The sequence below is a fragment of the Leopardus geoffroyi genome, chromosome C1 (genome assembly GCF_018350155.1).
Source record: "Leopardus geoffroyi isolate Oge1 chromosome C1, O.geoffroyi_Oge1_pat1.0, whole genome shotgun sequence".
Lineage (NCBI taxonomy): Eukaryota > Metazoa > Chordata > Mammalia > Carnivora > Felidae > Leopardus > Leopardus geoffroyi.
The window spans coordinates 99,472,448-99,500,221 of NC_059328.1; the positions used below are offsets into that span (position 1 = coordinate 99,472,448).

The 27,774-nt window shown below is 47.1% G+C and overlaps 1 long non-coding RNA gene across 1 annotated transcript; it reads left to right on the plus strand.

Moving 5' to 3' along the window:
• The first annotated feature begins 17,737 nt into the window (after positions 1 to 17,737).
• Positions 17,738 to 26,756, plus strand: LOC123596686. Its single transcript, XR_006711804.1, has 4 exons — positions 17,738 to 18,211; positions 18,857 to 18,927; positions 24,288 to 24,497; positions 26,673 to 26,756. It is a non-coding gene; the product is annotated as an uncharacterized LOC123596686 (long non-coding RNA).
• The last annotated feature ends 1,018 nt before the right edge of the window (positions 26,757 to 27,774 follow it).

Consider the following 27,774-nt stretch of genomic DNA (forward strand, 5'->3'; position numbering starts at 1 on the left):
TGTACAGTTATGTTACTGCCAGTCAGCTGGAGAAAGAATTGCTTTCCAGAACATTCCTATCACCCACTATGCTGACTTGTCCACCATATTGGTACTTGGATGCAGCGCCTCGAGTCATATGGAAATATGAACATGTCTTGTAGCCCCACCACCAGGTATAAAATATATGAGGAGTAGAGGAGAAATAAAGTTCGAAATGTAGGGAGTCAGAGATAATATACGGAAAACTCTTCCAAATATCAGAATACGGAAAATTGTTAAGTGAATGGTTCTGTTCTCCCAACACCTAATCAGACTGGAAGTCCTCTCTTATCAGGAAGATGTCTGATACCAGAGTGATTACAACTCCAAAAAATTAATCCCCTTTTGTTGCCATTATTATTATTTTTTAATGTCTATTTATTTTTGAGAGAGAGAGAGTGAGAGCAGAGGAGGGGCAAAGAGAGAGGGAGACATAGAATCCAAAGCAGTCTTCAGGCTCTGAGCTGTCAGCACAGAGTCTGATGTGGGGCTCGAACTCACGAACCGCGAGATCAAGACCTGAGCCGAAGTTAGATGCTCAACCGCCTGGGCCACCCAGGTGCCCCATTGCTGTTATTTTTAATAGCAATTGTGACAAACAGGATTTATGAGAATTCCTGTATTTATAGGGCATGTACTCCAAGCAGAACAACAAAGCAAGTATCTTATAACAGTTCACATATGAGCTTTTTGAGAAAAGTTTTCTCAAATTTGAATACAATCGTAAAAATTAAATGACATTACCAATAATAAGTTGGGAAGCTAAAAGGAAAGTTTGTAAAGTAGCAACGATAAAGAAATATTTTTGATCAATCACTCTAGAGGCTTTAGGAAGGAAGGAAAGATTGACTCTTCTCTCTTGAGATTGTGAGATCACAAAACTATAATCAAATGAAGAAGTAATGAGAAGGTTCGCAGCCAAAAGATGTTTTTAAAAGAAAAAGATTCTAAAGGTATGCAATTAGTAAAAGGCAATAATAATATAAATCACAAAGCAGTTAATAAGAATATTTTATGTTGTTGATATGTGTCAATTTTTTAAATTTATTGTGATTCTTTTCTAAATAAACATTTATATTTGTAACAAGTTTTTATTCATAATTTTGATTCTTTTTTTTTTTCTTTTGATTCCCCCAGTCTAAAGAGCTTTAGACTCAGGCCCTCTGTATAACCTGGATCCCTGGCTGTTCAAGGGAGAAAGTGAGGTAATACTCAAGCAAACGTTTGTTTCACCCAAGCAGGTGAGTCTGTGGTCTTGTGGAAGTTTCCACTTTAAAAAAAGACACAATTTGTGGGGCGCCTGGGTGGCTCAGCCAGTTGAGCGGCCGACTTCGGCTCAGGTCATGATCTCACGGTTCACGGGTTGGAGCCCCACGTCGGGCTCTGTGCTGACAGCTCGGAGCCTGGAGCCTGCTTCGGATTCTGTGTCTCCCTCTTTCTCTGCCTCTCTCCTTCTCAAAAATAAATAAACATTAAAATAGTAAAAAAATAAAATAAAATAGAACTTTGGGTTAGGTGAGCTAACTGTTCCTTTCCGTGTTTCTGATTTTAACAGCTAAGTGTTGCTAAGTCAAGAAACTCCATGACTTGCTGCAGAGAACGCAGAAGAATGACATCAATTTTTAATTTGCAAATGAGTGCTGCTAACTTTGTGAAATCTGATTGTTCGCGTATGTAGGTTAAACATATCCCTCATGTATTATTCATGTTGTTTAATTATTTAATGCATCCTTTTTTCATAACAGGGCAAAGGTAAACTTTTGCACTGCCCCTTCTAGATAGTCACAAATTTGGCCTAAGTGGAATCCAAAGCAGTTACGCTTTTCTACTTTTTTAAAGTTTATTTATTTTGAGAGAGAAAGAGAGGGAGAGTGTGTGGGCAAGTGGCGGTTGGGGGGGGGGTTGCAGGGAGAGAGAAAATCCCAAGCAGACTCCCCAGTGCTGGTGCAGAGCATAACTCGGGGCTTGAACCCACAAACCGTGAGATCATGACCTGAGCCGAAATCAGGAGTCGGACACTTAACTACCTGAGCCATCCAGGAGCCCTTAGGCTTTGTTATTAAAACTGTGCCACCACCTTCATTTTTATATACTTTCTAATTTGTTTAAAAAAATTGTTTTAATGTTTATTATTGAGAGAGAGAGAGAGAGAGCAGAAGCGGGAGAGGGGCAGAGAGAGAGAGGGAGACACAGAATCTGTAGCAGGCTCCAGGCTCCAAGTTGTCAGCACAGAGCCTGACACGGGGCTCGAACCCACACACCGTGAGACCATGACCTGAGCCGAAGTTGGACGCTCACCCAACTGAGCCACCCAGGTGCTCCAGTTTATACTTTCTAATTTTTAAGCTATCCTTATAATATATATGATCCTACTTTGTCTCCACCAAATTCTTAGAGGGTACACGGAGCAGATAACTATCTCCATTTGATGGATTCAGAAACGGAGACAGAAAGAGGCAAAATGACTTTTCTATCCGTTTTAGTTGACTAGAGACGGAAACAGCTGGAAGACAGGTCCTCCGATGCCCACTCTCCGTATTAAGGTCAATACACAGAAATAAATAAGTCTGGGATGGATAGGAGGACACTTTGGTTATCAGTTGCTGGTATATATTAGCCAAAAGCTGTGGGTTTTCATGACAATGGGAACGTGGATGGCAGCGTAAAGCCCATGCAACGTGGGGAGGGCGTTTATCCAATGTTGGGGGACAGATCTCAAACTCATTTCAAACATGAGAGCAAAAGCCTGTAAGACTAGCCAGTCCCTGAAGGTAAGTGACACGTGGCCCTGAACCCCCTGCCGGCCCCAGTGCGTGGCTGAATGTGCTGGCCGGGTTACGAGCACCATCAGATAGCTCCAAGTCTGTAGGACAAGATAGCATGTCTGGGCACGGGTTGGCTGGCTAGCGTGGGCTCCTTCTCACTGACCTGTCCTCCTCTGGGCGCTTGAGATTAGGCAGCGTATTCCGGCAGCATGAGAGAGGCCACGTGAAGGGGAGGACACGGGCACTTCCTGCAGCCGGTGCACCTGCTCAGGGGCCTCTATTCAAATATTGATGACCAGGAGCTCTGCCACAATGGTGCACAGCCAGTGCCTCTCTGCTCCCTCCTTCGGTGGAACGGGAGGCCCCCCTGAGACGCAGGCCATTCAGGAGAAAGCGGTTTCTGACAAGTGCCCCTCTAAGAGCTCAGCTTGGAAGGTAGGACCGCTCACCGGTGTGTGTGCGCACAAGAGCCCTTGAGACGAGTTTGGTGACTGGTTGTCTTGCAATCGTTGCTGGCTGTTCCTTTTTATGTCTGTATATATTTGAAACCGCATGGAACACCTTTTCGGCACGGGTGTCGTAGGGGACTCGGCTCTGGGCCTGAGCCAATCAGTCGGTAAGGCCCGCAGTTATCAGGACTCACACTTTGATGGGGCCTGTCCAGCCTAATTGGACAGTCACTGTCCTCCACGGCGACATCAGGCCGTGGAGAGACTTGAAGTCACCCACGCAATCACAATTTCAGCCCCCGGTAACACAAATAAAATCCGAACGTAGTTAAAACGAGATTTGCAGTATTCAATTGGCGATTCTGGCTGCTCGGAGTTTTTAATGGAGAAAAACACATCTTGGTTTTATTATCTGCCCAGACACCGATTTGTAAGGTCTCTCCCTGCCTAACATTTAAGAATCGCTGGTAAAATTTCACTTTTTAGTGTTTTCTGTGCATCTAGACCATTCCCTAACCTGGCCTTTGTGAAAGATAATCTACAGCCATCAGAAAGGAGAACAGGGATGGTGTGGGGAAAGAGAACGCATACTTGAAGAACCCTATCTGAATGGCAAGATCTGCCACAATGCATGTGTCTTCAATACCTCCCCACAAACTTAGGAGGGCAGTATCAGAATCCCCTTTCTACAGATGCGTATACTGAGGCTCCTGGGCCTTATGCAATTCACCCAAGGCTACGTAGACAACAGATGCTGGCCTGCTGCATCCCTGAGACCCGTCTCCAATACCCAAATAGTTGAGCCATGTTTACGACAGCTAACCATTTGTCAACTCTGGGGGCTCTTCATCCCTCAGTAAATGAAATGCACTAAATGCAGCAAATGAAGCAAATGAGTTGCTTCAAGGTTCACAAGTCTGATATGTCACCACAGGAAAGCAGACTCATAAAATGTCGTGTGTGGTAAAACTACTCATAAAGGCTGATCTTCTGGACAAGACCTGAAAAGCCGACAGTTCATTTGTCTAACTGGTCCTTGGCATTAATGGACTTTGGCCAATGTCTCAGTAGCAGCATAAGCAGCATAAGGAATCTGGGAATTTAGACCAAAGATTTGCTCTTCAACTTGACTGTCAGGTGCTCTTAGTTTTGTCATTCAACTTTGCTGTGCTTTGTCCTGCTTTCTCTAGCTATAAAATGGGCACGATAAATTATCCTGGAGTGGTCATGAGACTTATATACGTGAAAGCTCTCTTCAAAGCTGTTATTCGGGTGTCTCAGGTTTTATCTAAGAAATATAAGCAAGATGCAAAGTAGATTCACCATTAATTAACGGCTGATGTTCACTGACTACTCTCTGCATGCAGGCATTATGCTAAGGGCCTTCCAGCCACCATTTGACTTAATCCTGCCAACGCTATGAGAGGATTACTAGTATTTCCCCATTTTGCAGATGGGAAATGCAAGGCACAGAAAAGCAAGCAACCTTCCAAGTCACATAGGTAGAAAGTGGTGGAGTCATGTGAGATTCCAACTCCATGGTTTCTTTCCAGAGCCCATGAGGCTCTACTGCCTTCCATATTGCAAGTATGACAAAATGACAAGGTGTCAGGCAATTCATCATCGAAGGATAAACATTTGACCTCCATGCTCCTGCCAGAAGATTCCAACTCACACATACACCTGACCACACTGGCCCCTAGAAGAGAGCCTTGTTAGTCCCTGGCACCGATGCGTTATGTCTCTTTTTTTGGCGGTTCCTGACCGGGCTCTTCTGGTTTCTTCCCCTCTACCACCACCCTCTGGCCTTTCCCTCTGCTGATTCTTGGTGCCTTGGAGACCTACTCACACTATTCCTCCCACCTACTCTCCCGAGAAGCCTTCCTAAACCCCGAGAGCAGGTTGCCCGTCTGCCTAGATCTTGTCTAGTGAAACCCTTTATGTCTGTGTCTGTGTCTCTGCTGTATGCATCTCAAGGACTGCGTGACATCTCGGCCATCTCGTTATCTTCAGCACCTCATATTACCCACATTCAAACTTGTCCACAGCGAGGCTCTGAAACTTGCTAGACAACAGGACCTTGGATTAGATCCCAGAACAGATGAGGACATATTAACGGAAAAATAGGTGAGATCCGAATAAAGTCTATAGGTAGGTTAATAGCATCGTACCAACTTTAATTTCCTAGTTTTGAAAAACATACCATGGTTACGTAAGACAACGCTAGAGGAAGCTGCATGGAGGTTATATGGGGACTCTCTACAGCATCTTTGCAGCTCTTCTGGAAATCTAAAATCATTGCAAAATAAAAAATTCAAAAATCCAATCATTAGATGACTTTGTAGCATAGTGTTTAAAGCCACCTTTTTTTTAAAAAATATAATTGTTTGTCAAATTGGCTAACATACAGTGTGTAAAGGGTGCTCTTGGTTTTTGAGGTAGATTCCCATGCTTCGTCGCTTACATACAACACCCAGTGCTCATCCCAACAAGTGTCCTCCTCAATGCCCATCAGCCACTTTCCCCTCTCCCCCACCCTCCATCAACCCTCAGCTTGTTCTCTGTATTTAAGAGTCTCTTGTGGTTTGTCTCCCTCCCTCTCTGTTTGTAACTATTTTTTCCCCTTCCCTTCCCCCCTGGTCTTCTGTTCTGTTTCTCAAGATCCACTATGAGTGAAAACATATGGTATCTGTCCTTTTCTGACTGACTTATTTCACTCAGCATAATACCTTCCAGTTCCATCCACGTTGCTGCAAATGGCCAGATTTCATTCTTTCTCGTTGCCAAGTAGTATTCCATTATATATATAAACCACATCTTCTTTATCCATTCGTCAGTTGATGGACACTTAGGCTCTTTCCATAATTTGGCTATTGTTGAAAGTGCTGTTATAAACATTGGGGTACAAGTGCCCCGATGCATCAGCACTCCTGTATCCCTTGGGTAAATTCCTAGCAGTGCTATTGCTGGGTCGTAGGGTAGATCTATTTTTAATTTTTTAGGGAAACTCCACCCTGTTCTCCTGAGTATAAAGCCACCCTTTTGCAGTAAGATAGACCTAAGTTAAAATCCAAATTCCAACTGAACTATTTATTACATGTCCTATGTGATCTTAGGCAAATCACATAGACCTAAGAGTCTCTCTGAACTTTATTGTTAAATGGCCTGGCATAGTGCAAACAATCAATGATGGTTGTGTTATGATACGTATTGGCTTCATAATAATAGTGTTATTACTATAACAATATGCTAAGAATATGGCCCAAACTTTCCCTTTCAGACTTTCCCCCCACTGCACACATCCCAGCATCCTGACATGCCCTTTACTTAACCAATATGACTGAATGTTCTAGCCACTGTTCTGGCACTGGGATCCAGAAATGAACAAAATCTTTGTCTGCAAAGATTGCTGCTATAAGCAGCTTACGTTCTAGTGGAGAGAGACAATCAATAAGTAAGTTAGATGTATAGCACCCTGGTTCTCAAAGTGAGTCTCTAGACCAGCAGCCTCAGCATCACATGGGAACTTGTTAGAAATGCACATTATCAGGCCTCCTGAACCTCAAGAGACCTGGGGATGGGGCCCAGCAGTTTCATCAAGGCCTCCAGTTTCAACAAGAACCACTGATAGAGTAGGTTAGTGATAATCAGTATTTTAGAGAAAATTAAAGCAGGAAATGGGGTGGTGTGCCAGGATAGGGATGGGCGGTGGGGGTGGGGGAGTTGAAATTTTAAGTAGTGTGGTCGAAAGCCTTCCTCTGAAGGTAACATCTGGTCCAAAACATAAAAAAGAATGAGGACTTGAGTGGGCATCCCGGATATCCAAGAGAAGAGTGTTTTATGCAGAACGAATGGCAAATGCAAAGGCACTGGGGCAGGCGCAGGTCTGGCTTGCACAAAGAAGGGCAAGGGTGGGCCAATGCAGCTGGATTAGGGTATGCAAAGGGGAGAAAGCAGGAAAAGAGTGGGGAGAGGTCATGGACTCCAGGCTGCATACGGACTTGTAAGCCATTGCAAAGAGTTTGACATTTACATATGGAACATGTGATTTTTACAAAAACACTCTACCTTTGACTATTAGGCTACAGCCCTCCCCCATCCCCCAAGTCCACCTGCTCTGTTTGCCTTTCATGTTTCTAACCAATCCCTTCTCTTCCTTAGGCACCCCCACCCTATGCTTGTCAGAATGAGCCTCTCCCACCCCTAACTTCCACAGCTACATGGGTTAATCCCAAGCCACACTGTTTTCCCATTGCCTAAATACAGGTTTTGCCTATATTTTGATTGGATTGTGTCCCTGAAGCATAGGCTCCAGTCTTTTCCTCCTTTAGTCCCACACCAACCATGATGTCTGTGCATTGCAATGCTACGTGGATATTTACTGAATTTGTCTTAAGGCATCAGGATGGAAACCAACATATTGGCACTCAATACAAATATTACGAATGTTGGCAATGATTTTGCAATTCCCCCGTCAGAGGTAATAAGAGAAGGAGCTTATAGATTTGTTCTCAAACCACCAAGGCATTTCGGATGCATCAGCAGAACTCAGCTAGCGTGCGACTAAGACCTGCACAGCTCTCCACATCCCCAGCCATTCTCCCTTGTGCTTAATGGCCTAACTACTTCTATGTTGGCGATGGCTCTGGGTATCGCCAGGTTGGACCAAGGCAGGGGGTAGTATGAAGGGGAGATGACTTGGAACCCGTGGAGTTGGGTGTGGCTTCCAACTCCCCCTCTCATGGGGATCTTCCCTTTTTTTAAGTTTATTTATTTTGAGAAGGAGAGAGAGCACGGGGAAGAGGCAGAGAGAGGGAGAGAGAGAATCCCAAGCAGTCTCCGTGTTGACAGCATGGAGCCCAACACGGGGCTCAAACCCATGAACCATGAGATCATGACCTGAGCCAAAGCCAAGAGTCGGTCCCTTAACCAACTGAGCCACCCAGGAGCCCCTCTTTTTTTTTTTTTTTTTTAATATTATGAATCTGGTAAAGCCCAGGGGCTGTTTCCCTATATGAGGTCTTTTTATTGCACACAATCTAGAAGATGACCTAGGAAACAAATTTTGCTGAACTATAACTGAAATGGTGGTCAAAATTTTCCTGATGCTTAAAAATAAGTTTATTATGGTAGTATTTTTACCCCCTCTGTTAGCACATTAAGTAACAAGATCTAGAGGCAAGTTTAATAAGTGCCAATATTTTGATGTAACGCTGAGCGTAGAGGACATGTCCTGATATTCACAACAACCGTAATATGATAGGGAAGGGACTTCATTCCCCATTACTGACATGGATACGGGTACTTACATTCATGATAGAAGGAAATGCCAACTTTGGGGTTGATTTTGATTCTCTTAGAGCTCAGTGGGGGGAAAACTGATTTTCCCCCTTCTATTTTACTCTGTGTACTATGCAAAGACCTCTTCATCGCCCCAGAATATAGGTTGGGACAAATTGCTTTACCTCTGTAAATATCAGTATCTGTCCCTGTAAAATGATGCTGATGGATGGCAGTTATTTATTTTGCCTTTTAGTAGCAGCAACGGTAGATGACGACTTGGAACCTGTATGTAGTCTGGAATATACTCTGGACCACTTGTTGGCCATAGCCAGGGTCTATCTTCAAGTTGACCCATTTGGTGGTCATCTTGTTTTGTTTTTTTAAGTTTATTTATTTGTTTTGAGAAAGAGAGAGAGCACAAGCAGGGAAGGGACAGAGAAAGAGAGAGAGAGAGAGAGAGAGAGAGAGAGAGAGAGAGCCCCAAGCAGGTTCCGCACTGTCGTCACAGAGCCCAACATGGGGCTCCAGCTCACAAACCGTGAGATCATGACTTGAGGTGAAATCAAGAATTGGACACTTAACCAGCCTGAGCTGCCCAGGTGCCCCAGCAGTCATCTTTTTCAACTGGGGCTTCCTACTCCTCAAATGTCTCTTGTTGACCTGAAAGTTCACCTTTAGAGATGCGTACATGCCTTCAAGAGACTCCCAACAAAGAGCACATACTCCTGAATTATCCCCCAAACTCCAGCTGGACCCAACACCAGTCCTGTTTAGGGAGTGAGACATTTGCTAGCCCAGGGGGGACTGCGGGAGGCTGGAAAAAAAGGGGATTCCTCCTTGGGACGGTCTACCTCCAAGGCACTCCTTTCCAGGGGACCCTTTAAGACTAAATTGTTTTGCCAGACAAGATCCTATGTGTCTGTAGTCATGGTCTCAAAGAGGATTTTCCTAACACTCAGCAGTGTGTTCAATGGTAACTTGCATGGGCCTACCTAACCCTGGTGCTCTGATTCATTTTCTAGTTAATTTCCCTCTTCAGATCATAACTTTACTCCTTTCAATGGCATTGAGTTGGTTTCCAAGCACTTGGGAGAAAGGTGCTTTCCTCTGGGCCAGCCCCTCCAGAATTGCTCTCGCCATCAACCATGCTATCGCTTCAACTCTGGGTGCAGTGCTTCTCGAACTGCAGCGTGCATGAATCACCCAAGGACTCCTACAACACAGCGTGCTGGGTCCTACCCCCAGAGATTCGGGTTGGCTCTGCCACGGATGGAGCCTGAGAAGTCACTTTTTTTTTTTTTAATGTTTATTTATTTCTGAGAGAGAGGGAGAGCACAAGCAGGGGAAGGGCAGAGAGAAAGGGAGACAGAGGATCCAAAGTGGGTTCCATGCTAACAGCAGAGAGCCTGACACGGGGCTCGAACTCCCAAGCCGCGAGATTGTGACCTGAGCCAAAGTCAGACACGTAACCGACTGAGCCACCCAGGCGCCCCGAGAATTTGCATTTCTAACCAGCTCCCTGACTTCCTTGTCTCTGGGAACCCAGATTCTGTACTATTAAACCAGGGCAATAATACCTTCTTTACAGGGCTGTTGAAAAAAAATCCGAAAAAAATGACATACGTAAATATATTCAGAGTGCTAAGCCTCTAACAGAATTTAATGACTGCTAATTCCCATCATGGGGCATCGTTGTGGAGAAAGGGATTTCTGGAGATGACACCACAGCAGACTTAAGGAAGCAAGAGAAATTAGCTGGGGAAAAAGGGAATGAAGGGTGTTCCCAGCTTTGCAAAGCCTTACAAAACAGTGTGTAAAGGTTCAGTGCACACACACACACACACACACACACACACAAGTAGCTAATTCAGAAAGCTGCCAGAAGTTACACTTGGCTAACGCAAGTTCAAGGATCACATGTACATATGCAGGGACCTGATAACAAGGGCCTATTGTGCTACAAGAGAAAGTTTCAACTCCATTCTGCAGGGGATGGAAAACCACCGAGGTTGTTTGAAGCATGCAGTGACACGAAGGAGGGATGGTGTAGGGGAAGAGGTAAGGGTTTGGGCTGACAACTAAATTTCTCTCTTGAGTTTCTAGGTAGGTGAGGAGAACACAGCCCCCCCCCTCCCCCCCAGGAGAAGAAGCAGCACAGAAGAAACCGCCGGCTGGGGGAAGAGAATGAGTTGAATGTCAGATATGTGAAACTCAAGGCAGCTGTACCGCACCCACGTGGAGGTGAGAAGGGGTGGCGAGATCTGCGACTCTCCATGTCTGGAAGGGAGCTCAAATCGTAGATTTAGAAGGCCTTCTGCAACTTAGGTGGAAATTAGATCCACAGGAATAGACGACATAGCCCAAGGAGTACGTAGTGTGAGAGAGATGCTGAGGACCTGATTCTGGAGAACAATAACATGTAGGAGCAATCCCTAATGGAGCGCGAGTCAAGGTTAATGACAGTGGGCAGGACCTGTGGTTCCTATTATCATAATATCTTAATACAGTCCCCTCTGGGTTACATGGACATTGAGGTCAGCTTTGGCCAATGGGACCCACCACCTCCAATGCAGCACTGAGGTGGGAGGAGCAACGCAAGGAGACCCCAACGACAGACCATAGGGAATGTGCGGAGAGTTAGTGAGAAGGGAAGGCATGTGGCTCGTGAGTTCAAGCCCCGCATCGGGCTCCGCACTGACAGTGTGGAACCTGCTTAGGATTCTCTGTCTCTCCCCCTCTCTCTGCCCCACCCCGCCCTCAAAATTAAAAAACTGGCAAGTGACTGTGATCACCAGTAAGCACTGTCCCCTCAGTGGCCACACTCCTCAGAGAAGCGGGTCCAGAAGCGCCGGCCCCCATGGGTCATCCTGTAAAGACGGGGGTCTCTTCTCCAAGAAAGTCTGCATAACCGAGATCCCTGAAATTGCCAAAGCTCGGAAATCGTCTGCTGAGAGAAAGCTGTTGTGAACCATGAGTCGTGACAAAAATAGATCCCGTCCCCCTTCTTCCTTCAGACAAACAAGACACCCACATGAATCCACCGGCTTCCACCCCCGCCATCCTGCTAGGCTCGGCCAAACCATCACCAACCAGCAGGATCGTGCGTCGGCCCAGCCCCCAGCACTAACCTTTCCAGCCACCGGCTTCTGAACAGCCTGACCCACAGGGAACAATGCAAGAGCCTACCTCAGGAGCCCAGGTAAGAGGACAGTTAATGAACACAGAGAACTACAAGGAAGTCCGGCTCTCCCTGCAGGGGGGGCAGAAGGACAGAGGAACAACTGGAAACGTTCAAGGTGGGGGGGGGGAGAGGAAACGCTCCACCTGACGCCCGAGGTCTGTGATTGGACCACAGTCCGTGGGTATCCACGTGTGACCTTGTCACCCGTGCAGGAAGTATGGGGCTTACAAAAATCCAAACCCATCAGAGAAATTGAGGCAACTTCAGATGTATGTTTTGCTTTTTTTCCTCCCCCTCCTCTGAAAGTGGTGGATTGAAATTTGAGTTCGCCCTCTCTCGTTTTCAGAAATACATTGTGCAAACAATGAGGCACCCCTGTGTCCGGGCCTAACTAACCCCAAAGAGTCAAAACGCCTTAGTTACCCCCAAAGCCGTTTCCTTAGGAAGCAAGCCCAGGGCCTCCCTCTTGAGATAAGGGAACTCCTGCCTGATGTCACGGAGATGGGGGGCCAAGGTTTCGATGGGATTGTCACAGGCTCGGAAAACACAGGAAACATTGAGGCAGAAGGAACGAAACACAGTGTAGGGATGGAAACGTGATCTCCGTGGACCAGCTCCTATTACAGCTGGAGGAGGGTGGGGTCGGGGAAGCAAATCTAAAACCACCGGACCATTGAGACAGGACTGCAATGGGGCAGAAAGCCTTCCCTGAGACAGGGATGGCACTCTGGAAACAACTGTGCCAGGAGCCGTTGGATTCGGGCTGTTAAGTCCCCTGAGCTGGAACATACTATTCTCACAGGCTGCACCTGTGAACTTTCTGGAGGCACGTGTCCCATTGCGAGGACTCCTTGCAACGTTACGGCTCTAAAGAGACCGTCTCCCCAGGCAGTGTGCCCTAGCAAAAGAGAAGGGAGAGAAAAGCCATAACTGGCCTGGCTCCCAAGGGGACGGGATGGCGGGGGGAGGGAGCCCCCACTTCATCTTTGAACTTCCTCCGAAGTTCCGGGTGGCCTTGACCACCCGTCTTGACCACCCATCAAGGCCCGAGGCAGTGAGACAGGCTTCTTCACTGTGTTGCTTTTACAAAGTAAATCACGTCTTTACAGACAAGGGTATATCATCCGAGTGTCTCCGGCTTGTGCTCCGGGAGGCCGAATAGAACAAGTTCTCCCCAGGACTAGACACTGATGCATTCACTCCCTCCGGGTGGAATTAGCTAGGAATTCCCTCCGGTGGGGTTGGAAGAGTCGTGTTGTTTGTTTTTGCCACAGGACATTTTCCCACGAAAAACCCACACGGCGCTCCGTAGGGAGGCTCAGCCTCTCGGGCTGCATGAGGAGGGGGCCGTGCTGGGTCCCTGGCCCGCGGGGCTCCCCCTGCTTTTCTGATGCCTCCCCTGGGACATCTCCCCCCCCCCCCAACCCTCCGCCCCCGGCCCCCTTCCCGGGCCCCCGGGCTCCTCCGACCACAGCTAGGAATCACAGGATGATCCATACCGCTAAGTGAGGCCTCCTGCTTCAGATTCCCGGGCAGGATTAGGCCCAGAGGGGCCGGCTTTGCGGTGACAGCCTAGCGCGGGTCAGCTGGTTTGTCACGGTGCACCTGCCGCTCCCGGCCCATCGCGGCCCGCTGCTACCAGGCCGGAAATGGGCCCTTCAGTAAACCCCGCAGCTTCCGCGCCAGCACGGGGGCCTCTTGACATCTATTCTGTACAAGCCCCAACCCGGTACGAACCTCTCTGAGATTCCCTCTAATATGCTCTCTCAGCAAGTGTGAATAATACCTAAACACCAGACTTACGCCATTGGACTCAATTAACCTTCTCTAAAATGAATGTGTCCTTAATACCTACACCAAACGCTGATCAAGGCATTCTGATTTGGGGAACAGAGAGAAGGGTTACCTCATTTCCCAGCCTCTTGTGTCAACAGCCCACTTTAGGTTCTGTACTGGCCACTCCTGAATAATTGAAAGTCAAGGTCACACATGTCAGTGAAAGAACCTATAATTAACATCCAACTGTAAGCGTTAGACTCTCTAAATTCACTCAGATTGTTCTTAAAAGGGTGTTCTTAAAAGGAGAGAGAGAGCTTGACCTAGTTTTTATTTAGGAACAACAGCCTTTTGTGTTTTTAGAACATTTTCTTTTATAATGAGACAACCATATTGTCACGCAAAGCCACTGGTTAAATGACACAGTCATCCTACAGCTGGATCGTGCGAGGCTTCGGCAGAGTAGCAATGTCATGACCCACACACGGTACGTAGCGCAGGGAACTCCAAATTTTATCAAATCCTACACCCACGACCTTCCTACAAGTAAGGAAATTGCGGTCCAGGTGGGCGAAGGAACTTTCTCCATCTCCCAGAGCTAGCTGGCAGGCGGACAGAAGCAAGAACCCCCACGTTTATGGCTCCAAACGAGGGTGCTTTTCCTACCACCCCACGTAATAACAGCAAGGCATTTAGTAAACATCTCTCAGAATTGCTGTTTTGCTTGAAATGCAATTCAGAGAGTGTTCACCAGACACGTCTATGTACAGTGAAATGAGGAACACCTGTGTCACTTAGGTCCTGCACACTTTTGTTCTAAAAGGCATGATCCGTAGGCTTTCAAACGTTGCTCCCATTTGTTAGACCCTCTGTGGACAAGCTGGCAGGATCGGCGCACTTCTGAAAGGCCAGCGAAAGTGGGTAGAAGGCCAGGACCAAGGGGTGGGAATGTAATGGGAAAGAGTCAGTCCCGTGTAGCCCCGTGGTTCTCAACCCCAGATGCATTAGAATCGCTCAGATTTTGGGGGGCGCCTGGGTGGCTCAGTTGGATGAGCGTCTGACTTCGGCTCAGGTCATGATCTCGCAGGTCGTGGGTTCGAGCCCCGTGTCGGGCTCTGTGCTGACAGCTCAGAGCCTGGAGCCTGCTTCGGATTCTGCGTCTCCCTCTCTCTCTGCCCCTCCCTCGTTCATGCTCTGTCCTCTCGGTCTCAAAAATAAATAAACATTAAAGAAAAAATTTAAAAAATGAAAAAAAGAATCACTCAGATTTTTATTATTTTATTTTATATTTTATTTTCTTTCCTAGGAGGCTGCATGCCCAATGTGGGGGGAGGGGGGTCAGACTCACGACCCTGAGATCAAGAGTCACACTCTCCACTGACTGAGCGAGCCAGCCAGGCACCCCAGAGTCACTCAGATAGTTTTTTCTTTTGAGAGAGAGAGAAAGAGAGAGTAGGGGAAGGGCAGAGAGAGAACCTCTCCATGCCCAGCTCAGACCCCAACAAGGAGCCTGACTTGGAGCCCAACGCTGGGCTCGATCTCACAACCAGGAGGTCGTGACCTGAGCCGAAATCAAGAGTTGGACGCTCAGCTGAGTAAGCCACCCAGCCGCCCCTCACTCAGACATGTTAACGTACCAATGTTGGGCAGCACAAGAGATCCCTCTGGCAGGATGTGTGAGTGCAGATAGGGTTGAGCAGCCCTGGAGAGCAAGGTTTTGGTGTCCAACCCGGGCTAGAAATCCCCAGCCCTGACAACAGAGGACCCAGACTCTGAGTCTCCCTCACGTATTTCAGAAAACGGGAGCGAATCCTATCTTGCTGGGTGGCTATAGCCTGAAGCCATCCTGTGCAAAGGGACAGGAGTGAGGAAAATTAGAAGGACCCCACTGTGTGGAAGGTACTTGGTATGGGATCGGTGTCTCTGAATTCTTCTTTGCCTTCTGCTCTCTTTTTTTTTTTCCTCTGGAAAACACACACACACACACACACACACACACACACCATGTCAGCCAATGGCTGGGTACACTTAATCCCCTAGGATGTGTTTCTTTCCACTCAATGATTTGCATTGCTTTGTTCAAGTTTGGACAGCTTCCACATAGCTTCCATTTGTATAGGTTTTCCGTTTGGGAGCATTAAACTATAGGGAGAATCTTTTTAGGGGGTCGGTTCAAGGCAGGAGGAAACTGACTCAGAGAGGACACATTTCTCCTCTCTGTAAGACACACTTTGTGCCCCTACTACCTGTGTGAGGGGATTCTCTGCCAGCCCAACCCCCCCTTTTAAAACAAATTTTTTTTTAAGTTTATTTATTTATTTTGAGACAGAGACAGCTTGAGCAGGGAGGGGCAGAGAGAGAGGGGGGGGGGGGGAATCCCAGGCAGGCTCTGCACTGCCAGCACAGAGCCCGACACGGCTCTGTTTGGTATGTTGTGTATTGTGTAATCTCACGAAACCGTGAGATCGTGACCTGAGCCGAAACTGAGAGTCGGTCCGGACGCTTCATCGACTGAGCCAACCCAGGCCCACCAGCCCAACCCTGATAAGATGCCTCAGTAAGTGTGCAAATAATTCAACGTGGCCCTTCCCAGGGGCCTCCGACACCATTTGCACCCTCATCCCTGAACACACGACATGTGGAAAATTCTGGCAGGGCACGGCGCTAGAATCAGTAAAGAGCAATAATGGATGCCTTGGGTTCTGGAAGTCACAAAAGCAGAATTTGGACTCCAGGCTTGGCTTTTCTTTATTTCTCTCGCACTTCACAAGCTGAAGGATGCCATGTGGAGGCAACGGTAGGCTTTGCGGCAGCCCCCTCGCTCAGGGAACCGCCAGGCCACCATCCAGCTACCTCCGCTACCAGCCTTATTGGGCGACTGTCTGCCATGGCCGTCTAGAACATTCAAATGGACAACATGGCTGCAGATATGCCCCCCACGCCACCCCCGGCATTAACGGTCCTTCTCGCTTCTTCTCGCCCAGCATTACCCAGCCCTCTTCCCCCTGCAGTCATCAAGCACATGAGCCATTCAAGCATGCAGCTATTTTTACTAGAGTGTGAAGGATTCTCAGTACAAACTATATTTAACAGGAGGTTAAAGTTCACATTACCCAATCAGTGGGGCACGGGATTAAATCATTAAACAGCCTCTTCTAGGCTCTTCCTGCTTTTCTCTACAAGCGGGCTTTCAGTCCTGAGCCTTCTTTCAGTTTAGCCTGCAGATGCCTTGAGGTCTTGGTTTTTTTTGCAAGAAAGACTTATTCTTTTTCTTTTTCAAAAATTTTTTAATGTTTATTTACTTTTTGAGAGAAAGAAAGAGAGAGAGACAGAGCATGAGTGGGGGTGGGGCAGAGAGAGAGGGAGACACAGAATCCGAAGCAGGATTCAGGCTCTGAGCTGTCAGCACAGAGCCTGACGTGGGGCGCGAACCCACAAGCTGCGAGATCACGACCTGAGCCGAAGTCAGACGCTTAACTGACTGAGCCAGCCAGGCGCCCCGAAAGTCTTTTTCTTTTCAGGCCTCCTGTGTCTCAGATGGAGATTTTCTCATGGCATCAGGACCTCTGATTTAGCAGGAATCTGTGAGGGAATGTTAAGTGAAGCCCTTCCAGTGTTGGAAGATCTAGCCTAGAAATTCTGAAAAACGCAAGCCATCCTTCTGGAGGCTCAAACTGATACTCGCCGACAACCATCGCTGGCTTTTCAGAGCAAGGTACTAACAAGGGGTTGGGGTCAAGGGTGTTCGTGTCAGAGCAGGAATGAAGAGGAGGGGTCTAAACCGGCTCATCACTAGGAGAGGCACCCGAGAGCAGGGTCCTGGGCCTGGTGTGCGTTGTGATACGTTGCCCACATGGTCCCTCAGCTGCTGGAGGAGCTGCCTACAAACAGCCTCAGCAGGTGGCCTGGGCAGGAAGGGCCTCCACTCAAGAGTCACCTCGCTCAAGGTGACACCCCTCTTCCTGGGGGAGCCTGCATGCAGTGACTGGTCAGGGTCGCAGGGTTGCCTTATGAAGGGCTGGCCTGAACTCAGGACAACTGGAAAACAGCATCCCTGCCTCAGAGCCCCCTGGGTGGGGGGCGGGGGGTAGGGCGTCGGTTCGTTAGGCCTTCCGTTAAGACTGCCTCCTGCATGGCCTCTGCCTCTGGTACGGGTGCAGGTCTCAAGAGCGCCTCCCAAAACGCTCTCGCCTGCAATCGGGGTCTCAGAGTCTGCTCCCCGGAGAGCCCCACCTGCCTGCGACAAGGACCAGAGAACTTGGTAACATTTCTTACCCTATGTGACATTCCCCGCTCTGCTTTTTTGTTGCCGGTGCCAGCTGCCGGAAAGCTCTTTGGATGCACACGGCAAATGCTCTTGGGCAGACCCAGCAAGTAGCAAGGATATCCCTGGTGAGAGGATTACAGAGGCAGGATGTCACTCCCTATCCCAGACCAATGCAGTGAGGACCCGTATTTTATTTTATTTTTTAAGGTTTATTTATTTTGAAAAAGAGAGAGCGAGAAAAACAGAGTGCAAGCAGGGGGGCGGCAGCGAGGGAGAGAGAGAATCCCAAGCAGGCTCCGCGCTGTCCCGTCGGCGGGGAGCCTCACTTAGGCTCGACCTCACGGACCGTGAGATCGCGACCTGAGCCAACATCAAGAGTCGGACGCTCAACCGCCTGAGCCACCCAGACGCCCCGAGAACCTGTATTTTAACAAGATCCCTAGATGATTCATATGTGTGTTAATGTTTGGTAAGCACGAGATGATTGGATGAGAAATGGCTGAGCGGGAACATTTACCGGTCGCAAGGAAGTATCCTGCCCCCTTGTTTGCTGCATAATAGGAGTCATGTGTTTTTAGCTCTCAAGTTATTTTTTCCTACAAAGAGGACTTTAAAAACCCATTATTTTGCCCCAGTCCGATCGCAGGCAAAAGGGCGGAAGACGGAGGCAGATGGTCAGGCAGCAGATAGCTCCGGTTAGGTAACCTGGCTGCCACATTAAGCAAACCAGGGAAAAGCGTGGACGTAGAGTCCGAACGCAAAGTCAGTGGCAGCAGGTTCTTGGAGCGTGGAGGATGCGATGCGACAGATGAACTTGGAGCTTTCCCAAATGACCCCACGGAAGCTGGTAGAAGACAGCCCCCCGGGGGCAGGGACACACACAGGCGGGCAAAGGGACGCACTCCCACCCGTCCTCTTAGCCCCGCTGTCTGAGGATTTTCAGCAGTCCTTCACTGACAAGGGACTGACTTATACGAGAAGGACAAGAGTTTGTGGTAGGGACAATGAGCCGTTTCCAAGGCATCCTTCCTAGGAAGGATCCAGTCATTCTCAGCGGGTCCTTCCATGGCTCGTAAACCGCTGCAGTAAGCCATCTGTCTGGATTTCTTTACAGATAGACCTGTAGGCCGGGTTGACCTGTAACTGTGTCTTCCAGCAAAAGTCCTAGAGAGCAGCACAGGACAGGTGAGTGGTGCTCATACAGAGTGACGCTGAGCCACGACTGATTCGCGTCTGGCTGTGGCCTGCTCTCTTTCAAGGGCAGCATGGGGAGGGGAGCTGCCGTGTGACCAGGACCCTCAAGGGAAGTGTGAGCGTCAGCAGATATCCAGGGGAGACGCGGGGGGTCCCGGTCCTCGATGAAATGTGTCTCCCACTCAGCGCAGCTACAGACCCAGAGCAGAGCACAATGGAGCAGCTGTGGGCACTTCTGAGAAGCGGCAGCAGGCAGATTGGGGAGGGAGACCAAAAATCCAAGTGCCACTGAACCAGCAGTGAGTTTCCCACTTGTTTGACAGTGTATCTGCAGTCTGGATTGGGGGCAGCCCCGAACTTGGAAGTGCACACGTGGGGATAGAAAGATCTCCCTCTAGTTCCGGCTCAAGGTGAAGTTAACACAGGGGGGCTGTTCTTTATCCTTCCTTTCGCCATTCTCGATCAGAGCCGTGGCAGTGACAGCGGGGACAGGGCCCCTTTCCTCTCTGTTGGGAGGAGTTGTTTCTCTGAAGAATGGGGGCGACCCATTCCTTTTTTTCTCTCTGTTTCCCACCACTTGGCCCTGAATGTGGACACATGTATGGGAGGTGAACAGCACAGTAGGATAAATAGAGCACTCGCTCTCTGTCCAGAGGACGGCCAAGGGGAGCCAGAGTGCTAGAAAGTGCGAGGGAGGTGGCGAAAAGGGAGGAACTTGGGCAAACGGCCCCACCAAGCTGTTCAGAAACTGCTGGGCTCAACCCTGTGCTGTGCATTGGATCTGCCCCTAAACAGCACACCAAAGACTCTGAGAACCGAATTAAGGGGTAGACCACCACCCAAGTCCCAGATGGACAGCAGCCTCCCAGCCCCCACAGGGGGAACACCCATGGGGAAAGGCTGCGTTCCTCCGAAGATTCTGAAAACAAGACCGACACTGAAACTACAACCGACAGAAGGCTGGCAGACCTTTCAGCCTGAATCCATCTGGGTTGATCGTCTATGAAAACACAAATACCAACCTTTACATAACATGGAAACAAAACCCAGGTCGTGTAACGTATCGTTCAAAACTGCCAGGATACCATCCAATATTACTCTGTGTATTCGTTTTCTATAGCTAGAGACAAGTGGCCACAAACTTAGTGGCTTCAAACAATACCCTCTTTTTTTTTTTTTTTTTTTTTGATTTTAAAGTTTTGTTACATCCGAAGTCCAAAATCAGTCTCACTGGGCTAAGGTCCAGGTGTGGGCAGGGCTGGCTCCTTTTGGAGGCTCTGTGGGAGAATTGTTTCCTTGCCTTTTCCAGCTTTGAGCGGCTGCCCACACTCCTTGACTCATGGACCCCTTGCTCTGTCTTCAAAGCAACCAACTGAACATTCCTCCGACCCTTCTTCCATAGCCATATCCCTTTCTGACCACAGCCAGGAAACATGCTCTGCTTTTAAAGATGCTTGTGATTATAGTTGGCCCGCCAGTAAATCTTTCCATCTCAAGGTCAGCTGATAAGCAATTTTAATAGTGTCTGCGACCTCACTTCCTTCTGCCCTGCAATGTAACATAGTCACGGTTTCCGGGAACGAGAACAAGGACATCTTTGAGGGAGACTTTATTCTGCCTACCACCCTCAGCATAGGAAGAGCCATCAAATCTCAGCTCACATGAAAACAGACAATCAACAGACGCCGGCACCAAAATGATGCAGATGTTGGCATTTTCCGGCAAGGACTTTCAAGCAGCTATTATAAAATATTCCAAGAACGAAGGGAGAGCACTCTTGAAATGAATGGAGAGATGGGAAGTCTTAGCAGGCAAAGATAAAGGGTAAAGGATAGCCAGATATAAATTTTAGAATTAAAACACGCAATAAACAAAATTTCAAAGCCTGATGGATATACCAATAGAAATTATTCAGTCTAAACAACAGAGGAGAAAAATTGGGGAGTGGGTGGGGGTGGGGGTAGGGGAAGATGAACAGAATCTCCGGAACCAGTGAGACCATACCAAAATGTCTTAACCTTTGTGTCATTCAGGTCCCAGAGGAGCAGAAAGAATGCAGGGCAGAAAAAAAATACTGGAAAAAAAAAATGAGTAAAAACTACTCAAATTTTGCAAAAGGCATAACCCTATAGATTCAAGAAGCTCGATGAACTCCAGAGAGGATAAACATATATATAAAAAAATCCATGCCCAAACACATCCTAATCAAACTGCTAAAAACCAAGAGGAAGCAGCCAGAAATACGACATAGAACAGATCAGTTCAAATGACTGTGCATTTCTTAGCAAAAAGCAGAAATTGACCGATGCAAACAACTGGCAGATTTCTGCTCATCAAAGTAGCAGGAATTTTAACAATTACTACTATCTGGTGTTAGGGTCAAAGAACACGTTAGTGGGAAGAGATATAGGAACATTTATGAGAGGCAACTGGGCATTTTCTATCAGAATTGTCAATCTATACACCTTTTAACCCCTCATTCCACTTCTAGAAATTCATCCTAAAACAATACCCGTACGTGTGCTCAAAGATATTTATTGTGGCATTGTATGTAATGGCAAATAAACACATTAGTTAATAAGAACGTTTATCAATTATTAACAGAGAATCATATTTAACTAAATTACAGAACACCACACTATGTAACGTATGTAATGTACTTTTTAGAGCAATTACATTGGAGGGGCGCCTGGGTGACTCAGTCGGTTAAACGTCCGACTTGGTAAATGATAAAGACATTTGTCAAATAGAACACCCCCCCCCCCCAAAACACACACACACACACATCAGGTTTTATGGAGTCTATTAAGTGCCGAGAAACAGAAGATCTGGAAGGACAAAAGCCAAACTGATACCAGTGGTTGCTTCTGAGGAGTAAGATAGGAAGGATGGAAAAGTTACTCGCACTTTTTACTTTATATATCTGTGCATGCGTATGTGTGTGCATGTTAACAAAGTATTATTTTGACATTTTTAAAACGGTCAAAGGCATACCTATGCAAGTTTAGTAACAGTGTCCTCCAGTGTTCTGACCCTAGAAATTTACCAACTAGTCTTTCGCTGTTTTCTGGGGATTTAGCATTTTATTTTTTTTTTAATTTTTTAAAATGTTTATTTATTTTTGAGAGACGGCGTGAGCGGGGGAGGCGCAGAGAGAGAGGGAGACAGAGGATCCGAAGCAGGCTCTGAGCTGTCAGCACAGAGCCCGATGCAGGGCGCAGACCCACAAACCGTGAGATCGTGACCTGAGCCCAAGTCAGACGCTTAACTGACTGAGCCACCCAGGCGCCCCAGATTTAGCATTTTATTCACTTCCTTTAAGGAAACCAAATCCTCCCATTCAGCATCTCCTAGTGTGTAAGTTTCCTACTGTTGCATAATAAATTACTTCAAGGTTTACTAGTTCAAGATGCTCAAAATGTATTCTCTCATCTAGGTTTTGAGGCTCGGGAACCCAGAGTGTCTTGATGGGGTGCCTCTGGTCCGCATCTCCCATAGGCTGCAGTCAAGACATTGGCCGGGGCTGTTAGTCATCTGAAGGCTTGAGTAGGCCTAGAGGATCACATACTAGTCTCTCACCTAACTCCTGGCAAGAGAACTCAATTCCTCACTGGCTGGTGGTCAGAGGCCTCAGCTCCCCTTCACACGGGCCTCTTTGTAAGCTGCTCACAGCATGGGAGCTGACTTTCCTTAGAGCGATTGGTCAAAGAATGAGATCAAGTGGCCGAGATGGAAACCGCAATGACTTCTATAACTTCTACGAGGCTATAGAAGTGATAGTATATAGGGGATATACTATCACTTCGGCTAGAATGCATTGGTCACACAGACTGACCTTAGTACAATGTGGGGGGAGAACACAATACCAGAAGGCAGAGAGCATTGAGAGCTACCTGGAAGACCGGCTGCCAACGTTAAATTTTGCCCGACACTCTTTCTCTTCTGCTTGTTCAAGTTCACACGCTTTCTAAGAAATTGTAAAGTTCAACTCTATCCCTACAGCATCACTGGTGCATTTAGGGGTCCAGGAGCATCCAGTCCAACATCAAAAGAAACTCTATGGGATGTCTGGGTGGCTCAGTCGGTTAAGCATCCAACTCTTGGTTTCCACTCAGGTCATGATCTCATGGGTACGTGAGTTCAAGCCCCAAGTTGGATTCTGTGCTGATAGCGTGGAGCCTGCTTGGGATTTTCTCTCTCCTTCTCTCCCCTCCCCCACTTGTATACACTCACACACACTCTCTCAAAATAATAATAATAATAAACTAAATGAATAACTAAATGAATAAACTAAAATGAATAAACTAAAAAAAAAAAAAACCAACAACGCTATGGACCAATAGGAAATCCCAGATCACAGAGCCCCCGCATTTTCCTGTAAACAAGGGAATTTTTATTTCCCTGAAATGATGATTAGGAACAGTTGGGGAAACTGCAAATGTACATAATTGATCAAGGAGAAAAACACGGGGAATAAATGGGCATTTCAATGAGAATCCTTTCAACAAGGAGTCATGTGACTTGTTCCCACCCTACAGCCCAACCTTTACTCCTCACAAGTCAGGGCAATCGTCTCTCCTCCCAAGTGGAACTTCCCATAAGCCATGGAGGCAAGGAAGCAGAAACGCTTGCCAGCTCATAGATCAACATAAAGACTACCAGAATCTTCTGTCACAGAAAATTTTGGAAGGCAACCAATAAAATCTGGGAGTTAAAAGATATCTCTGTCTCTGCACAAAAACAATATGAAGGACATCAAAGTGTGGCCTTATCTGCGAACTTGGAAGAGAATTTCCTGACGTGTGTATGTTCCTGATTGCAAACGACGTGCGCTGTGGTCTTAGGAGCATAACTGAATGGTACTATTCTTTAAAAAATTTTTTTAACTTTATTCATTTTTGAGAGACAGAGAGACAGAGCATGAGCGGCGAAGGGGCAGAGAGAGAGAGGGAGACACAGAATCCGAAGCAGGCTCTAGGCTCTGAGCTGTCAGCACAGAGCCGGGCGTGAGGCTCGAACTCATGAACTGCAAGATTGTGACCTGAGCCAAAGTTGGACGCTTGACCGACTGAGCCACCCAGGTGCCCCCTGAATGGTACTATTCTATACAGTTTAGACTCAGCCAAACATCTAAGTCTTTCATAATATGCTTGCAGATAGGGTGTAGAAATAAAAGAGTTGATTCATCATAGATTGAGCAATCCTTACGCAAAGACTATTGATTAAATCATCATTGTCAACTTGAAAGAAGTTAACACGCCTCAGGGCTTTGAATTTGGGCTTGCCTCGTTCAACATTTTTATAAACTATTTGGAAAAAGACAAGTAAAATGTGCCGCTTATGTTTTCAAGTATTACAGAGTGAGGCAGGAGAGCCAAGAAGTTGGATTATAAAATCAGAATTCCCAGAGGTCTCCGACGGGCTGAAATGATAGGCCAGAACTCACGACGTGGAAATGGGTGGAAGCAAACGGCATAACATCCTGCCCAGGTGCCAAATGGGAGAGAGCGGGCCTGGAACCAGTTAATGCAGAAAAGCTTTCGGTGAGCTACGGATTTAAGGTAAGTCAGCAGTCCGCCCGCTCTGCCGAAAAGGCAATGCAAAAACCTCAGTCTGCAGTTGTAACAAACAGAGCTCAGACCCACGGAGATCTTGATCTGATGGATCCCACGCTGTGATTCTGTGGATCCCTAGAATGATTGACAGAGTCCTCTAGGAGCAGAATACCTGCGAACTCCCAGATGATACAATTCTCTGTATATAACATTCCCGAGTGACCCATCTAGTAATTCTATCCAAAAAGAAGAAGAAGGAAAAAAAAAAGAGAGAGAGAGAGAGAGATGAGTTTGTTTGATTCTTTATTTGTTCAAACGATATTTATTGAGAACAAAAAAATATTTGCCGGGTATTCTGCTAAAAGCCAGTGACAGGGAGGTGCTTGGGACATATCCACCTTCTCCCAGTTATTCATTCAAACGCTAATAGAGCGTCAAGAGATCTGGTCGATGTAATTAAGGTTCCAGATCAGTTGGCCTTACGATAGGGTCGGACCCCAATTGCATGAGTACTTGAAACGCAGAGAGTTTTTTCTGGTTGGTGGCATAAGAGTGAGTTGGAGGTTCAAAGCATAAGAAGGATTCTATGCACCATTGCTCACTGGAAGGTGAAGGGGGGCCACATGGTAGGAGTGCAGATGGCCTCTGGTTGCTGAGAGGAACCCCCAGCTGAGAAGTCAGCAAGGAAACAGAGACCTCAGCCCTACAACCACGAGGCAATGGATTCAGCCACAAGGATCAGCTTAGAGGACGACCCAGAGCCCCAGCGAACCACAGCCCCAGGCAACACCTTAATTTAAGCCCAGTGAGACCCTGAGCACAGGATGCATCCACACCACACCCAGGCTTCTGACCTACAGAAATTGGGTAATAAACTCGCGGTTGTTTTACAATACTTTGTGCCAATTTATTTACAGCAATAGAAAGCTAACACAGGTGATAAAGAAACAACAGCCACACAATGAGGTAAGTGCCCTGATGGAGCAAAGTCACAGGGTACATGGTTGATGGTCAATTTCAGCATCAATTTCCCCCTTCTCTTCCCTCGGTGAATCTCAGTTTTGTTCACTCCTCATCCATACATACAAACGTGGCCACTAACTGCACCCCAAGCCCCAAATGTGGGGCTGAGCAGTCTAAAACAGGGTTTCCCCGGGGGCGCCTGGATGGCACAGTCGGTTAAGCATCCGCCTCTTGATCTCAGCTCAGGTCATGGTCTCACGGTTGGTGAGTTTGAGCCCACATGGGGCTCTACTCTAATGGTGCGGATCCTGCTTGGGATTCTGTCTCTCCTTCCCTGTACCCCTCCCCTACTTGTACGTGCTCTCTCTCCCTCTCCCTCTCTCTATTAATAAATAAACATAAAAAATGTAAAACGGGGTTTCTCAATTTGGGCATTATTGACGTTTTGGCCTAGATAATTCTTTATTGTGGGGGTTATCCTGTACATTGTATGGTATTTATCAGCATCTCTGGCCTCTACTTTTTTTTTAATTTTTTAAAGTTTTATTTATTTATGAGAGATAGAGACAGCATGAGTGGGGGAGGGGCAGAGAGAGAGGGAGACACAGAATCTGAAACAGGCTCCAGGCTCTGAGCTGTCAGCACAGAGCCCGACGCGGGGCTCGAACTCACGAACCGTGAGATCATGACCTGAGCCGAAGTCAGGCGCTTAACCGACTGAGCCACCCAGGTGCCCCTGGCCTCTACTCACCATATGCTAGCGACACACACTCCCCCTGTCCTCCATTCATGGCAATCAAATCTGTCTCCAGATATTGCCAAGTGATAAGGGCGGGGAGGGATGAGGAACAAAATCACCCCCAGCTGAGAACCATCCATCTAAAAGTGCCCTTACGTGCCTTGTTAATGTTTGGTTCGAGAACAGGTATGTGACCACTTTGGAGAATGAGCGGTAAAGAGAAGGCTTTGGAAGGTTCTGAGAAAATCCTGCTCACTGTACGGGGGATGGTGCTGGAAGCAACCCTCCCTCCAGATGTTGTTATGCGCAGATTTGAGCACTGGGCCTGCTGCGGCCATGTCAAACCCAGCCTGGGGACAGAGCCATCCCGAGGTCTACCCTACCTCTAGATTACTGGTTATGTAAGCCAATTGATTCCTTACTGTTCGAGACGGTTCAAGATTGTTCAGGAGAATTCAAGGCACATCTGGGTTTTGCAGCCAACAGTCGCCTAACTGGTGCCAATGTACAAGATGCTGTCAAAGTCCAGGGGAAGATATACGTCACAAGCCGAGTCAGGAAAGGAAAAGCAAAAGAAGGTAGGCCCAGAAGAGTTTATGGAGTGCTTTCGCATCGTATTTAAAAAAAAAAAAAAAAAAACCAACTCTCTTAAATTTCAAAATGTGTGATACAATATTATTAAGTACAGTCACCAATGCCGTAGGTCATATCCCCATGACATATTTATTTTCTAACTGAAAGTTTGTAGCTTTTGACCCCCTTCATCCATTTTGCCCACCCCCTGCCCCCTCCCACCTCTGGCAACCACCAATCTGTTCTCCGTATACCTATGAGCTTGGTTTTTTTATTCGTTTGTTTTTTTAGGTTCCGTATCTAAGTGAGATCATACGGTATTTGTTTTTCTCTAACTTATTTCCCTTAGCCTAACTCTCTCAAGATCCATCCATGTTGTCACAAATGGCAAGATTTCCATCTTATTTATGGCTGAATAATGTCCGCTGTGTCCACACGACATCTTCTTTATCCATCCATCTGTTGGTGGACACTTAGGTTGTTTCCATATTTGGCTATTGTGAATAACACTGCGTGTCTTCTTAAGTTTATGTTCTTATTTGTTTCCGATAAATGTCCAGAAGTGGAATTGCTGAATCATATGGTAGTTCTAGTTTTCATTTTTTGAGGAACCTCCATACTGCGTTCCAGAGTGGCCACACCAATTTACATTCCCACCAACAGCGCACAAGGGCTCCTTTCCCCCACATCCTCGCCAACACTTATTATTTCTTGTCTTTTTTGGTGATGCCATTCTGACGGGTGTGAGGTGATACCTCGTTGTGGTTTTGACTTGCATTTCTCTGATGATGAGCGATGTTGAGCATCTCTTCCCGTGTCTGTTGGCCATCTGGATTCTTCCTTGGGGAAGAAAATGTCTATTCGGATCTGCACATTTTTTTGATTAGCTTTTTTTTTCTTTTGCTACTCAGTTGTATGCAATCTTTATATATTTTGGATATTAACCCCTTCTCAGATATAGCATTTGCTGATTTGTTTTATAGTATTGGTTTTTGCCCATTCTGTAGG